The sequence below is a fragment of the Arachis hypogaea genome, chromosome 17, assembly GCF_003086295.3.
Source record: "Arachis hypogaea cultivar Tifrunner chromosome 17, arahy.Tifrunner.gnm2.J5K5, whole genome shotgun sequence".
NCBI classification, from domain to species: domain Eukaryota; kingdom Viridiplantae; phylum Streptophyta; class Magnoliopsida; order Fabales; family Fabaceae; genus Arachis; species Arachis hypogaea.
The window spans coordinates 30,037,574-30,054,603 of record NC_092052.1 but is presented as its reverse complement, the minus strand read 5'-3'; positions in this window follow the sequence as shown (position 1 = coordinate 30,054,603).

Below are 17,030 nucleotides of genomic sequence, written 5' to 3'. Positions count from 1 at the left end.
ATTTGAGTCATTATTTCTCATTATATGCTTATGGATTGTTGTAAATTTATTTGGAAATTATATATTACTTTTTAAAGGGTTGCTTGCATGCTCAATTTAATACTTTCTATACCTTAATTATCATGCATGCTATGTGTTTGTGAAAAAGTCCATATGGTATTATGCACTTTTCTACGTTACTCTACTATTCAATGCTTGCTTTTCACAAAACCCTTTTTTTATATTTTATTACTTAAATATAATTGTTATTACAAAAAAATTGTTAGTTTGAAAGACTTGGTAACCTAACTTGGTCATTGAATGCTTGATCTATGCTCCTCATGCCTTTGCCTGCATGCCAATAAACCTCTTGTATTTAATTGTCCTTATATGCACTTGCTATATCTCCATTGATGACCTTTTCACATGTAGTCATGACCATGTGTTAACGACATCCTCTTTACCATGCATTGATTATCACTCCTACAACCCTCTTCCTTGCTCTTTCTCTTTGAACTTAATTTCCTTCATCTTCCCTTTTTCAGGATGGCCACCAAGAAAGGAAAGGAGAAGGCTACTCCCAAACAACCAGCAAGGAGAGGAACAAAGAAAGCACTAGTGGCAGAGCCCTCTTCCACTGCGGTTAAACCCTCAACAAAAAGAACTAAGAGGATTATAACGGTTGATGATAAAGAAAAAGCCTTCCCAGCAAAAAATACTGCGCGATTTCCCAAACGCTACTGTGAGCAGATGTTCCCCATTCTGGCAGAAAGGAGCTACAACAACGAATACCTTCTTCTCCTCCCAAACCATATTGCTACCTTTGTTGAGCCGCAAATTGTACAAAGACAATGGGGTTTCCTACAGAGACAGCCGAGGCAGGTCAATCTTTCTTGGGTAGTCGAGTTCTACTCCAACTTCCACCTGCCAACCCTGCAGTCTATCTTTGTTTGTCAGAAGCAAGTCCCCATTACAGAAGAGGCCATTTAAAGTGCTCTAGGTCTTCCCCCTGTTCCAGAAGGATTGGACACCTTTCAAGAAGCCGCACTCAAGCACCAGATGTACCAATTTGACTAGGACGCCATTCTCAGAGTTATCGCACTACCTGGCAGCCGTTGGATCTACGGATACCATCGTACCTGCCCTAAGGGAATATCGGCTTTAGCACTTACCTTGGAGGCTCGCGTATGGGCACAGATCATGTCCCATTACGTCTTTCCGAGCACTCACGAGTCCTCCTTCACCACGGATATGGCCGTTCTACTATGGTGCATCCTTGCAGACCAACCTCTGAACCTACCAAGACACATCCGGAGTGCCATGGGATACGTACAAATTGCGGACAACTTACCTTTTCCCGCCTTGGTCTCAGATCTTGTCTCAGCAGCCGAAGTCTCCTACAGAGCTGGGGACACCAAAACCATGCTTCCACGGGATGATCAGTATGTCCCTAACGGGAAATACATCAGACCTCCACCAGCCGCCACAAGCCATCCTACTGAATCAGTTGAAGATATTTCTTCTTCAACACCATAAGCACCTACAACAGACCAACTGCTCCATCAGATACTCGAAAGGTTGGATCGGCAGGAACACAACGCTAAGATGAGAGAGCGCCGTAACAAGCGCCGATTCACATACCTCAAGGAGCTGATTATGGGAAAATTCAAGGACTCAGACACTCCGGATTCCACTTCCTTTACCAGCACAGGAAGCCATGATGGCCCAGATTGTGGAAATACTACTACCAGCCCACCTTTGTTTCTGAAAGATGGCACCGAGGACGGTGCAAAGCCTTAAGTGTGGGGAGGTCGGTCAGTACCTGACTTCCGGAGGTAATTTCTCTTCCTTAAACACCAATAAATTAGGATATTTAGTTAGTTTTTCTTTTGTAGAATAGGATAAATTGCATAGTAATAGATTAGTTAGATGAATGTTCTACTTGATTGAAAAGACAATAAGTTTCTTCTAAGACTCTATTTTTGGAACAAAATTTCACTAATTTTAATTAAAATTTTTATGTTAAATTTGCTTGAAGTTGTATTTGGAACATGATTTTTGAGCTAAAGAACACACAACCTGTGAGATTTGAGCCTTTATGCATGGTTACATTATTTAACCATAATTATTTTATTCTTGTGTGTTTACTTCTCTATGATTGTAATCTATATTTTGTTCCATCCTATATGTCCAATGTTTATTATATTTATATGTTTGCATATGATTGAGACCATTATTTGTTTAGCTCACTTATCCAAATTAAGCCTACCCTTTCAATTACCTTTGTTAGCCACTTTGAGTCTTTAAATCCCATTTGTTCTATATTTTACCACATTACTAGCCTTAAGCGGAAAAATAATTATATATCCCAAACTGGATCTTTGGTTAGCTTAAGATAGAATTATGTGTGCTAATTAAGTATGGAAAATTGTGGGAACAAAAGATAATGAGGGAATGTGTCATGATAATATAATGGGAATTTGGATACCTACTCATGTGAAACTATAAGAATTAAAAATCTATGTGCATTGATAAGCTATGTTTATTTTTATGTTTATGTTAAAAAAAAAACCAAAAATATTCAATAAATAAATAAGGGGACAAAATTACCCCAATATTAAGTTAAGAATTCAAAGATCAATGCATGTATGATAAAATTAAAAATAAAAAGTTGATACATGAGTATGGAATGTGAAAGGGAAATTCTAAGTAGCTAGGTATGAATTCTAAAGTTATATAGAATATATATAGGTTATGTTAAAGCTTGGGTTAATTAAAGATTCAGTTTATAAGCTTACTTAGCCATATATGTATCCTTACCATTACCTTAGCCCCATTACAACCTTGAAAAGACCTCATGATGTTTGCATTGGTATATTAAATGTTGTTGATTGATTAGGAGAAGAACAAAAATTAGAAAGCATGATTAGAGAAGGATAGAGTGATTGCCCTATACACTAGAGAGATTAGAGCGTACATACATCATCAGTGAGGGTTCAATGCTTAAATTTCTGTGTTCCCTCCTTTCATGAGCTACCTTCTTGCACTTTTATCTGTCCTTACTGTATAAGAATTAAATTAGTGGAATTTGATTTGTAATTATTTTGAAGAGCTTATTTACTATTGATCAAGTGGACAAGGACCATATAGTTGCATTCATATATATAGGTTGCATTGCATTGCATGAGTTTTACATGTTCCTACTCATCTGTTTTATCTCCTTCAACTAAGCATGAGGACATGCTAATGTTTAAGTATGGGGAGGTTGATAAACCACTATTTCATGGTTTATAATGTGTTTAATTGTGTGGTTTTATCATGATTTTTACCCACTTATTCATATGATTAGCATGCATTTATATTTCCTTCCTAAAACTATTACATGATTAAAAACTTGCTTCATAGAGACTTTTAATTATGTATTTTAATTCCCCTTTATTCCATTCGATGACGTGATCTGTGTGTTAAGTGTTTCAGGCTTTATAGGGCATGAATGAATTGGAGATTGAAAAGGAAGCTTGCAAAAATGGAAGGAACACAAGAAATTGAGGAGATGACCAGCGAGGAGTGACGCAGCCGCATGGCTCACGCAACCGCGCGAAAGAGAGGAAATCGCAGTGACGCGGCCGCATGGCTCAAGCAACCGCACGGATTGGAATAGCATAAGTGACGCGGAGGTGTGGACGACGCGCCCGCGTGGCAAGCAAAACACCGAATGACGCGTCCGCATGAATGACGCGATCGCGTGACGTGCGCGATCTGCATAATCTGCAGAATTCACTGGGGGCGATTTTGGGCCCTGTTTTGACCCAGTTTTTGGCCCAGAAAAGCAGATTAGAGCCAGAGAACATGCAGAAACGAAAAACAACATTCATTCTACACAGTTTTTAGTTTTTAGATCTAGTTTTACTCCTCCTCTAGGTTTTTTCTCTACACATTCATAGTTCTTAGGATTTTATTTTCTATTGCTCTTTGCATTGGGATATTGAGAAGAGTTATTACCTCATCAAGACTTCGTCATTCTAGTTCGTTTTCTTTACTTGGCTTTACTCTTCCATGTCCTTTAATTTACTCAATTTTACTATTGGATTATTTTAGAATTTATTAATACAAGAGTTACCTTTATTTTAATTGATTCCTTTGAGTTTTATTTATCATGTCTTCCTTTAATTCCCTTTCCTATGTTATGAGTTCTACATTCACAATGAGCGAGTAGTTCCCTAACTTGATGGGGAGTTGATTGAAAGGAACCCTTGAAGTTGGGATGCTTAAAAGAAAAATTGTAATTAGGTTTACTGTTGGGATGCTCTCTAGTCACTGACACTAATTCTTTTCAATTGAGCGGATTGGAACTTGTGAATAGAAACAGCATTCCAACTTGTTTGACTTTCCCTTACCTAGTAAGGGATAACTAAACAGAACAACCTTCAATTATCAATTAATCTTGAGAGCACTGTAACAAGAATAGGGCTTCCAACTAATCTACTCCCAGTCAAGGCTTTTATTTAAATTACTTAATTTCTCCAATTTAATTTCCCATTCGTTCAACTCAAACTCTTTTTGAAAACATCTGATTAATAAAATAGCACACCTTTCTACAACTCGTTGGGAGACGACTTGGGATTCATACTCCCAGTATTTTGATTTTAATTTTTGTGACACCCTTCTAAATTGATAAGCGGATTTCTGGTTGGTTAAGAACTATACTTGCAACGCATATTTTATAACAATTCTTGACTCGCCAATATCCGCCACGTCAGTGTCACCCCTGCTCCCTCTGTCGTTCTCTTGCTCTCTTGTTCCCGTTTCTTTTTTTTTTGGCATTTAAAAAGAATACCCAAAAGAAGCGGTGGACATATAAATAGGAGAAGAAGAAGTGGGATGAGGTGGTGAAGAGAGTTGCGTGGTTCCTCCTTCAGAGAACACCTAATCAGAGCTCATCATCACATAACGAAACCAAAAGGTGTAACCTTGGTTGGGGGGTTTCTCTCTGTTTCGGTTATCAGAGGAAGGATGAAGAAGATTTGGGCTTTAATCATGGTTAGGTTCCTGATGATGTGTATGCTTATGGTTCGTTTGAACCGAAAAAAAGAGGTTTAATATATTGGTTCATATTTGACTAATCTTTAATGATATATTTATACTTCTCTTTAATTAATTCATCAAATGAATAATTAAAGATATAATATTCTGTGATGTTTGATAGAAAAATATGGACAAAGAAAACAATGGCTTTATAATGGAGGAAAAACCGGTTGATTATGAAAGGGTGGAGTTTGTTGGTACGGTTTTCAGTTTAGAACACGCTTTTATCTCTCATAGTATACCTATTCTTTTCACTTATCAAGTCTAAATCCACCTTATTATTTTATGATGAGGTGATTCTCAGATATTTATCGAATTTCTTATCACAGAATTTTTAAGAATAATCCTGTGGAGAATCTGGGTGTTATACCTGCTGTATTCATGGCATTAGATCCCAGTGTAGTATGGTGAGATGCATAAATGAACGGGACAATTCATCTGTGCCTTTATTGTCAAAACTCTTCTTATATTCAATTAAAAAGTCATAGCCAAGCAGCTTTGCCAACCATGTCTACTATTCAGGTTTTGAATGGTATGAGCCTGCAACTCTTTCAATCTATTGTAGTCGGTTTGGATCACAAACTTATGGCCTAGTAGGTAATGGCGAAATTTTGTGATGGGAGAGATGACAACTTGCATTTCTCAAGTGTACATCAATTGCTTCTGAGCAGTCCCAGACAATTTCTCTGAAAAGTAAGCTATAGGATGGCTGCCTAACTCAGAATGGCTCATATGCCATCCCTGAGGCATCTATCTCTAACATGAATGGTTTTGAGAAATCGAGTAAAGCCAAAACTAGTGCTTGCGAAAGGCTTTTTTAACCTCTGGAATGCGTTTATCAAAGCCGAGTACCATGCGAAATTATCCTTCCGTTGAAGATCGGTGATGGGGGTATCTAAGAGAGCAAAGTGTTTGATGAATTTACAATAACACTTGTCAATCCAAGAAAGTCACGTAATGTTTAAGAAAGGTGGGGGTTGGCCACTGTACAATGGCTTGGACCTTTAAATCATCTACCCGCACACCATCTCGAGACACTATATGACCCAAGTAGTCCACCCGGGTTTGGCCAAAAGAGCACTTAGATAGTTTAGCGAAAAGAGTATTTTCCTTAAAAAGTGACAACACATGCATCAAGTGTGTCAGATGACTAGAACAAGCAAGGTTGTAAACAAGAATATCATCGAAGAAATCAATACAAATTTTCTCAACACAACCGCAAACACTAAATTTATGAGACTCTAGAATGTAGCTTGAGCATTAGTTAACCCAAAGAGTATCACAAGCCACTCGTATAAGCATTGTTTTGTTCGAAAAGTCGTCTTAAAGGCCTCACTCTGATTTGGTGATACGTGGCCCGTAAGTCTAATTTAGAGAAATATTACGCTCCAAATAATTCGTCCAGTCAATAACTGGTGGCATCAGAAAAGAGTCCTTCATGGTGATGACATTAAGAGCCCTATAGTCTATGCAAAATCTCCAAGAATCATCCTTCTTCTTGACAATCAAAATGGGGGATGAAAAGGGGCTTGTACTCAGACAAATAATACCTTTGACAAGATTTCACCAACAATTTTCTCTATTTTAGTTTTCTGACTATGTGGATATCGATATGGGTGCACTTTAACCAGAGTCGAATTGGGTAACAAGTTGATAGCATGATAATGTGATCTCACTAGTGGCAACCCATATGATGTTTGAAAGGCTACTTTATAAGAGTGTAACAATAAGGCAAGCATTGGCTCTATGTCAAGGGATAAAAGTAGCTCAGTTGGTGAATCTTGGTAAATTTTCATAATTTCATTGGCAGCCTATAAACGTTTGAAGTGATGAAATTGTACTCAGGTAGGTCATTGAGATAGTTCACCCTGTAATGTTACTAACTTGGAGCCATCGAAAAAGGTGATAAATTTCTTCTTATAATTCACCAAATGAGTGTCCATCGTCTCTTGGATTTTCCAATAAATCCCTGACCTCCCCTTCACAATGCAAAAGCTCCCTACTCCATAGTTATTAGAACCGGAACGGACTTGCTGGTTCAATAAAAAAACCAACAAAAAACTAACAGTCTCAAGACCATTTCAAGTTGAGGATCAACAAGAACCGATCAAACTTGAGAAAAACTGATCCACCAGTCCAACCGAACTGCTCAGCTGAAAATTTCAAAACTAATGTAGATCAGGTTTGAATCAGGTCGTCTTTGTTACTACTTGCTACTTTTGTCATTAGGCTATGTTATTCTTTATTATTTTATATGATAATTATTAATTATACAGTAAAAACGTATAATAATTTTGTTAGATATTGTTTTAATTTTCAAACTCACTTATGTTTAAACTAATTATATTTTTTATTATGCATAATTATTAGTTAAATATAAATTTTATTAAACATGTAAAAGTAAGAATATAAAATATTTTATTAATTACAATATAATTATTCTTTTTATGATTATATGTTATTTATTAATATTATTTTTTCAATAATACATGTAGTATATAACAATATAATAAATATAAACTAATTATTTAGTTATTAAAATTAAAAATAGTTACTTTAATATAAAAATAAAATTAAAAAATTTTTATTATAAAAAATACTATAATTTTATATAATTATTTAATAATAACTAGATTACAACTTGTTTATTATAATTTGTTGAGACTTGATTGTTCTTGAAATATTAGTGAAAATATGTATTTTAAATTTTAGTTTTAAATTCGACTATTTTATATTTTTTATTTACGTGGGACCGAGTCAAACAGTTTAACCCGTGACCCACCGATTGAATCAGTAGACTAGTAAACTAGCAGCCTGACCAGTTTGATCACCAATTTGGTTTTGAAAACTATGCCCCACTCCCCACTTGCACTTTAAACTGTGGGGTATGGTGGATTGTAATGGCCAACTATTTAGTCAATGCATGATGAATAAAATTATCGGAGCTCCCTGGTAACACGAATCCCCACACTTTCGTACTATTGTACCAGCTAGGGGTGTTCATGGTGCGGTTTGGTTCGATTTTTGAGAGAAATATCATCCGATCCAATCGTCTAATTAAACTGCGGTTCGATTTGGTTCGATTTTTTTGTCGAGGTCATCCGAACCAAACTAAACCAATTAAAATCGGTTTGGTTTGGTTCGGTTTATTCGATTTTTTCAATCAATTCAAAAAAAATACTATAATACTATTATAAATTACCAAAGCTGCAAGAACAAATTAGAAAGAACAGAACCAAACTAATTCATTGAATGGCATTACTGTAACAACACTAAATACACAACCCACATCATTGATAAAACTTAACTTTCTTTTCAAGTTAATCATTCTCTAAGTACATAAATTCTTTTCTAGAGTCCTACTCTTTGTCTGCACAAAGATGTGGTACACAAGTATCCATATTTGCTCAACACACTTTCTATTTTTGAATTATTGCTAACAAAACTTTAAACAGATGACATATGGCATATGTTTAAAGTTTTGTTAGCAATAATTCAAAAATAGAAATTGTGTTGAGCAAATATGGATACTTGTGTACCACATCTTTGTGCAGACAAAGAGTAGGACTCTAGAAAATAATTTATGTACTTAGAGAATGATTAACTTGAAAAGAAAGATAAGTTTTGTCAATGATGTGGCTTGTGTATTTGGTGTTGTTACAGTAATGCCATTCAATGAATTAGTTTGGTTCTGTTCTTTCTAATTTGTTCTTGAAGCTTTGGTAATTTATAATAGTATTGTAGTATTTTTTTGAATTGATTAAAAAAACCTAACAAACCAAACCAAACCAAACCGATTTTAATTGGTTTGGTTTGGTTCGGATGACCTCGACAAAAAAATCGAACCAAATCAAACCGTAGTTTAATTAGACGATCGGATCGGATGATATTTCTCTCAAAAACCGAACCAAACCGCACTGCGAACACCCCTAGTGCACTGGGTCATCCAACTAATACCTGAGCGAGTCAAGGTCGATCCCATGAGGATTGTTGGCTTGAAGCAAGCTATGGTTATCTTGTAGGTCTTAGTCAGGCAGATCAGAAGGTTGTTGATTTTATGTCATATATGGAGTTGTAAGAGTAATGTATGAAAAAGGGTAATCAGTAATAGGAATGTAGTTGAAGATTATTATAACAGGGTGCTAATACTTTAAGGATAGGGTTGAGGATTGGAGTTGCGTTGCCTTTCTGAATTAACTCTGGTACTACTATCTTCTCTACTTGTGAATGATCTTCTTCTATGGCAGGCTGTATGTGATCAACGCCATGGGACGTGGTCATTGATCTCCTCTGCTACAGATTGAATGCCATTGGCTGTGGTCATCCAATCTGACGAAGGGTGAAGCACTAGCAGTTCATTCTCTTGGCGATCCTACTCAAAACGCCACAGATAAGGTCGAATCTTTCGGATCAGAAGATGCTGCTTTTTTGGATTCTAGCCTATACCACAGAGACCCTAATCTCCCCGGAAATTGGCTAAACTGGTGTCTCGAGAAGTCTCCAATGAAATCATGGATTAATCGTCTGAGAGATGTATAAACATAGCTATTGGCTCGTGCTTTCCAGTCATGTATTCACACGAACTCAAGTAGACGCGGGTGTTTGTTAGGCACGTTCATCTTAATGTGATGAACAGAGCTGATTGTCTGATCATCCTATTCACCACGATGAAGATCAAGTATACATCTTAGAAATATATCAAACACGGATCAGATAAGAAACAGTAATACTTTTATTAATTCATAGGACTCAGTAGGGCTCCTCCCCTCAACCTAGGAGGTTTAGAAACTCATACTGATGTAAAATACAAAGTAAAATGTGTATGATGGTCGCAGGAATCGAAGAAGGTTTAAAATACACTTTAAATACTAAACAGATGACTAGTAAAGGTAAAACAGTCTATTTGGTGCTAAAATTCACTTCTGGGGCCCACTTAGTGAGTGTTTGAACTGAGCTTTGATGAGATCGATGTGCTATGAGGTCTCTGGGCATGGAATGCCAGTTAGGGGGTCCTCTTTTGGCATTTGAACGCTGGTCTCTACTCTGTGGGCGTTGGACACCTAGAAGAGGGCAGGTAGTTGGCGTTGGATGCCAGTTTTGGGCCTTCTAATCCAAAGAAAAGTATGGACAATTATCTATTGATGGAAAGCTCTAGAAGTCAGCTTTCCATAGCCGTTGAGAGAGCTCTATTTGGACTTCTGTAGCTCCAGAAAAGATCTTCCGAATGCAAGGAGGTCAGACCCGTACAGCATCTGCAGTGCTTTCTCTGTCTCTGAATTAGACTTCTGCTCCAGCTCCTCAATTTCAGCCAGAAAATACCTGAAATTGTAAAAAAATACAAAAACTCATAGTAGAATCCAAAAATATGAATTTAACACTAAATCCTATAAAATCTTAATAAAAACTAAATAAAACATACTAAAAACTATATGAAAATGATGCCAAAAAGCGTATAAAATATCCGCTCATCACAACACCAAACTTAAGCCGTTGCTTGTCCCCAAGCAACTAAAAATACAGTAGGATAAAAAGAAAATTAAGATACAATAAATTTCTAAGTTTTCAATGAAGCTTAGCTACAATTAGATGAACGGGACTTAGTAGCTTTTTGCTTCTGAATAGTTTTGGCATCTCACTATCCATTGAAACCTAGAATGGTTGGCATCTTTAGGAACTTAGAATCCAGATGATATTATTGACTCTCTTAGTTCAGTTCTTTTTTATTCTTGAACACAGCTTTCTGCGTCTTGGCCGTGACCCTAAGCACCTTATTTTCCAGTATTACCACCGGATACAATAATGCCACAGACATTTTAACTGGGTGAACCTTTTCAGATTGTGACTCAGCTTTGCTAGAGTTCCCAGATAGAGGTGTCCAGAGTTCTTAAGCACATTCTTTTTTACTTTGGACCACGACTTTAACCGCTCAGTCTCAAGCTTTTCACTTGACACCTTCACGCCACAAGCACATGGTTAGGGACAGCTTGTTTGAGCCGGTTAGGCCAGGATTTTATTCCTTTGGGTCCTCCTATCTATTAATTCTCAAAGCCTTGGGTCCTTCTACCCTTGCCTTTTGGTTTAAAGGGTTACTGGATTTTTCAATTTGCCATCCTTTTCCTGCATTTTTGGGCAGTAATGGATTTTTTTGCTTTTTATTTTTTTTTCTTTTCGCCATTTTTTTTCTTTTTCGCATGCATATAATTTTTTTTCTTTTGCAACATGCTTTTTCTTTTTTTCTTTTTGCTGCTTTTTCTTGCTTCAAGAATCAATTTTTGGATTTTTCAGATTATCAATAATATTTTTTCTTTTTCCTTATTCTTTCAAGAGCCAACATTCTAAAATTTCAACTTCAAATATGCACTGTTTAATCATACATTCAGAAAACAAAAGCAATGCCACCACATCAACATCAACATAATTAAACTATTCTTATTTTAAACTTGAAATTCATGCATCTCTTAATTTTTTTCAATTAAAAATTTTCTGTTAAGCAAGGTAAGAGATATATAGAACATTTTACAACTTTAAGAAATCAATGTAAATGATCATGCAACTAGAACAGGAAAACAAACAAAACATAACAGAAAACAGAAAAGGAAAGGAAGTAATAAAGAACGAGTCCACCTTTAATGGTGGCGGCTCGTGCTCCTCCTTGAGAATCCAATGTGATGCTTGATCTCTTCAATGTCATTCCTTTGCCTTTGTTGCTCTTCCCTTATAGCCCTTTGGTCTTCCCTTATGGCTCTTTGATCTTCTTTTATTTCATTGAGGGTGGTAGCATGCCCTTGATGTTCCATCCTCAATTGCTCCATGTTAGTGCTCAATTCTCCAAGAAAAGTTTGCCATTGATCCCAAGAGCTTTGGGAAGGAAAATACATCCCTTGAGGCACCTCAGGGATCTCATAATGAGGCAGTTGCACGTGCTCTTATGCATGCTCTCTGGTTTGCTCCATCCTCTTCTTAGTGATGGGCTTGTCCTCCCCAATGGAGATATCTCCTTCTATGACAATTCCAACTGAATTGCATACATGACAGATGAGGTGTGGGAATGCCAACCTTGCATTAGTATGAAGCTTCTCAGCTACCTTGTACAATTCTTGAGGAATCACCTCATGTACTTCCACCTCACTTCCAATCATGATGCAATGAATCATGATGGCTCTGTCAACAGTCACTTCTGACTGGTTGCTAGTGGGGATGATGGAACGTTGGATGAATTTCAACCATTCTCTAGCTATGGGTTTTAGGTCAACCCTTCTTAATTGAATGGGCTTGCCTTGGGAATCCCTTTTCCACTGTGCTTCTTCTACACAGATGTCTGAGAGCACTTGATCCAATCTCTGATCAAAGTTGACTCTTCTAGTGTAAGGATGAGGTTCTCCTTGTATTAGAGGCAAGTTGAACTCCAACCTCATATTTTTCGGGCTGAAATCTAAGATTCTTCCTCGGACTATGGAGATCCAATTCCTTGGATTTGGGTTCACACTAGTGTCATGGTTTTTAGTAACCCATGCATTAGCATAGAACTCTTGCACCATGAGAATCCCAACATCCTGAATGGGATTGGTTAGGACTTCTCAACCTCTTCTTCGGATCTCTCTTCGGATTTCCGGATACTCATTCTTCTTGAACATGAAAGGGACTTCAGGGATCACTTTCTTCTCTGCCACTACTTTATAGAAGTGGTCTTTATGGGCTTTGGTGATGAATCTCTCCATCTCCCAAGATTCAGATGGAGTGGCTACTACCTTTTCTTTCCTCTTTCTAGAGGAGTCTCCAACCTTGGGTGCCATGAATGGTAATGAAAAGAAAAAAAGCTATACTTTTCCAACACCAAACTTAAAACTTTGCTAGTCCTCGAGCAAAAATAAAGAAAAGAAAAGAATAGAGTAGAAGAAGAAGAAAATAGAGAAAGATAGAAGGAGAGAGAGGGCTCGGCCTTGTGGGGTTTATGAGTGTATGGGAGGTGTGTGTATGAAGGGTTATGAAGTGGGGTATTTATAGGAAATGGGAGTGGTATGGTTCGGCCATAGGGTGGGTTTTGGGTGGAAAATTTGATTTTGAAGTGGGTGAGGGTTGGTGGGAGTTATAATGGTGTGGGAAAGTGAAATGGATGTGATTGGGTTAGGGTTTTATAGGGAAGTGTGTATTGGAAAGTGTAAAAGTAAGTGGGGGTAGGTGAAGATGCTGTGGGATCTACTGGTCCTGAGAGGGTAGGGAATCCAGTTTCCCTGCTTCTCTGCACTGGCATTTGAACACCCAGGGGCTGCTCCCTGGCTGGCGTTCAACGCCAGCAATGCTGCCCATGATGGGCGTTGAACGCCTAGCAGGAATACCCTAGCTGGCGTTCAACTTTAACACTCCATCCAGAGTGTTCTGTTTTTACTATTGTGAAATTCTGTCTCTGTTCTGAATGCTACATATGATCATGACTCTAAAAGATAAACAAAACAAAAGAAATATAAATAATTAATTAAAGTTGGGTTGCCTCCCAACAAGCACTCCTTTAACGTCCCTAGCTTTACAGTTAGCTCCTTACGGAGGTGAGTATGGGCTCAGATTTTCACCCCTTACAGTGAATTTTATTCCTGTCTTCTCATGAATGAGCTCTACATGCTCTAGAGACAGGATACGACTCACTGTATGTGGTAAGGCTGGCTTCTTAGTGAAGACAACTCTCATGCCAGGTGAGAGGCCTTCAGTTTGGACTTTCTTGTCCTTCCAGCCTTTAGGTACTTTCTTCTTAGTACCTTTATGCTTAGAGCTTGTTGATGGATTCCCAACACCAAACTTAGAATTGATGTTTAGGGGCTCTGCAAAGCTCTGCACAGAAATAGAGGGTTGGAACACTAGGTGTTGCACTATTATCTCTCTTTTAGATGGAGAATTGGGATTGGACATCTTGAATAAGATATAGTCCTCTCCTAGTTGGAGAACCATTTCTCCCTTAGCCACATCAATGATAGCAATGGCAGTGGCCATGAAAGGTCTTCCAAGGATGACAGAGTCATCCTCATCCTCTCCTATGTCCAAGACTATGAAGTTTGCAGGGATGTAGTGGTTTTCAACGTTCACCAAGACATCCTCTATTAAGCCATATGGCTTCTTTATTGTCTTGTCTACCATCTCTAATGAGATGTTTGCAGCTTGTACCTCAATGATGCCCAGCTTCTCCATTACAGAGAGTAGCATGAGGTTTATGCTTGACCCTAGGTCACACAGAGCCTTCTCAAAGGTCATGGTGCCTATGGTGCAAGGAATCAGAAAAGGCATCCAGGATCTAGAAGTTTCTGAGGAAGTGGTGCACAAACTGTAAATCATACTTTTCACAACTCGTACCACTAACCAGCAAGTGCACTGGATCGTCCAAGTAATACCTTACGTGAGTAAGGGTCGATCCCACGGAGATTGTCGGCTTGAAGCAAGCTATGGCTATTTTGTAATTCTTAGTCAGGAAATCAATGATAAGAGTGATTATATTTATGAAGAGTAAATAGCATAAAATAAATAATACTTGTTATGCAGTAATGGAGAACAGATTGAGGATTTGGAGATGCTCTGACTTTTGAATCTCTACTTTCCTACTGTCTTCTTCTTCACACACGCAAGGCTCCATCCATGGCAAGCTGTGTGTTGGTGGATTACCGTTGTCAATGGCTACCATCCGTCCTCTCAGTGAAATTGGTCCAAATGCGCTGTCACCGCATGACTAATCATCTGTCGGTTCTCACTCATGTTGGAATAGGATCCATTGATCCTTTTGCGTCTGTCACTACGCCCAGCACTCGTGAGTTTGGAGCTCGTCACAGTCATCCCATCCCAGATCCTACTCAGAATACCACAGACAAGGTTTAGACTTTCCGGATCTCAGGAATGGCCGCCAATAATCCTAGCCTATACCACGAAGACTCTGACAATGAACCAAGAGGCTAAGAGATACACACTCAATCTAAGGTAGAACGAAAGTGGTTGTCAGGCACGTGTTCATAGGTTGAGAATGGTGATGAGTGTCACGGATCATCACATTCATCACGGTTAAGTACAAGCGAGTATCTTAGAACAGAAACAAGCTCAATCTAAGGTAGAACGAAAGTGGTTGTCAGGCACGCGTTCATAGGTTGAGAATGGTGATGAGTGTCACGGATCATCACATTCATCACGGTTAAGTACAAGCGAGTATCTTAGAACAGAAACAAGTGTGATTGAATAGAAAACAGAAGTAATTGCATTAATTCATCGAGACACAGCAGAGCTCCTCACCCCCAACCATGGGGTTTAGAGACTCATGCCGTCAGAAATACAATATGAAATGTGTAAAATGTCATGAGATGCAAAATAAATCTCTAAAAGTTGTTTTTATACTAAACTAGTAGCTAGTGTTACAGAAAATAAGTAACTAAGTACAGATAGTGCAAAAATCCACTTCCGGGGCCCACTTGGTGTGTGCTTGGGCTGAGCATTGAGCTTTACACGTGTAGAGGCTTTTTTTGGAGTTAAACGCCAGGTTGTAGCCTGTTTCTGGCGTTTAACTCTGGTTTGCAACCTGTTTCTGGCGTTTAACACCAGAATAGGGTAAAGACTTGGCGTTAAACGCCAATTTGCGTCGTCATAACTTGGACAAAGTATGGACTATTATATATTTTTGGAAAGACCTAGATGTCTACTTTTCAACGCAATTGAGAGCGTACCAATTGGGTTTCTGTAACTCCAGAAAATCCACTTCGAGTGCAGGGAGGTCAGAATCTAACAGCATCTGCAGTCCTTTTTCAGCCTCTAAATCAGATTTTTGCTCAGGTCCCTCAATTTCAGCCAGAAAATACCTGAAATCATAGAAAACCACACAAACTCAAATTAAAGTTCAGAAATGTGTTTTTTATTTAAAAACTAATAAAAATATAATAAAAACTAACTAAAATATACTAAAAACTATGTAAAAATAATGCCAAAAAGCGTATAAATTATCCGCTCATCACAATACCAAACTTAAATTGTTGCTTGTCCCAAGCAACTGAAAATCAAATAGGATAAAAAAAAGAGAATATACTATAAATTCCAAAATATCAATGAAACTTAGCTCCAATTAGATGAGCGGGACTAGTAGCTTTTTGCCTCTGAACAGTTTTGCCATCTCACTTTATCCTTTGAAGTTCAGAATGGTTGGCATCTATAGGAACTCAGAATCCAGATAGTGTTATTGATTCTCCTAGTTCAGTATGTTGATTCTTGAATACAGCTACTTTATGAGTCTTGGCCGTGGCCCTAAGCACTTTGTTTTCCAGTATTACCACCAGATACATAAATGCCACAAACACATAACTGGGTGAACCTTTCCAGATTGTGACTCAGCTTTGCTAGAGTCCCCAATTAGAGGTGTCCAGGGTTCTTAAGCACACTCTTTTTGCTTTGGATCACGACTTTAACCGCTCAGTCTCAAGCTTTTCACTTGACACCTTCACGCCACAAGCACATGGTTAGGGACAGCTTGGTTTAGCCGCTTAGGCCAGGATTTTATTCCCGTGGGCCCTCCTATCCATTGATGCTCAAAGCCTTATATCCTTTTTACCCTTGCCTTTTGGTTTAAAGGGTTATTGGCTTTTTGCTCTTGCCTTTTGGTTTAAAGAGCTCTTGGCTTTTTCTGCTTGCTTTTTTTTTCTTATTTTTTTTCGCCATTTTTTTCGCAAGCCTTTGCTTTTCACTACTTTTTCTTGCTTCAAGAATCAATTTTATGATTTTTCAGATTATCAAATAACATTTCTCCTTTTTCATCATTCTTTCAAGAGCCAACAATTTTAACATTCATAAACAATAAATTCAAAAGATATATGCACTGTTCAAGCATTCATTCAGAGAAATAAAAAGTATTGTCACCACATCAAAATAATTAAACTAATTTCAAGGATGAATTCAAAATCCTGTACTTCTTGTTCTTTTGTGATTAAAAACATTTTTCATTTAAGAAAGGTGAT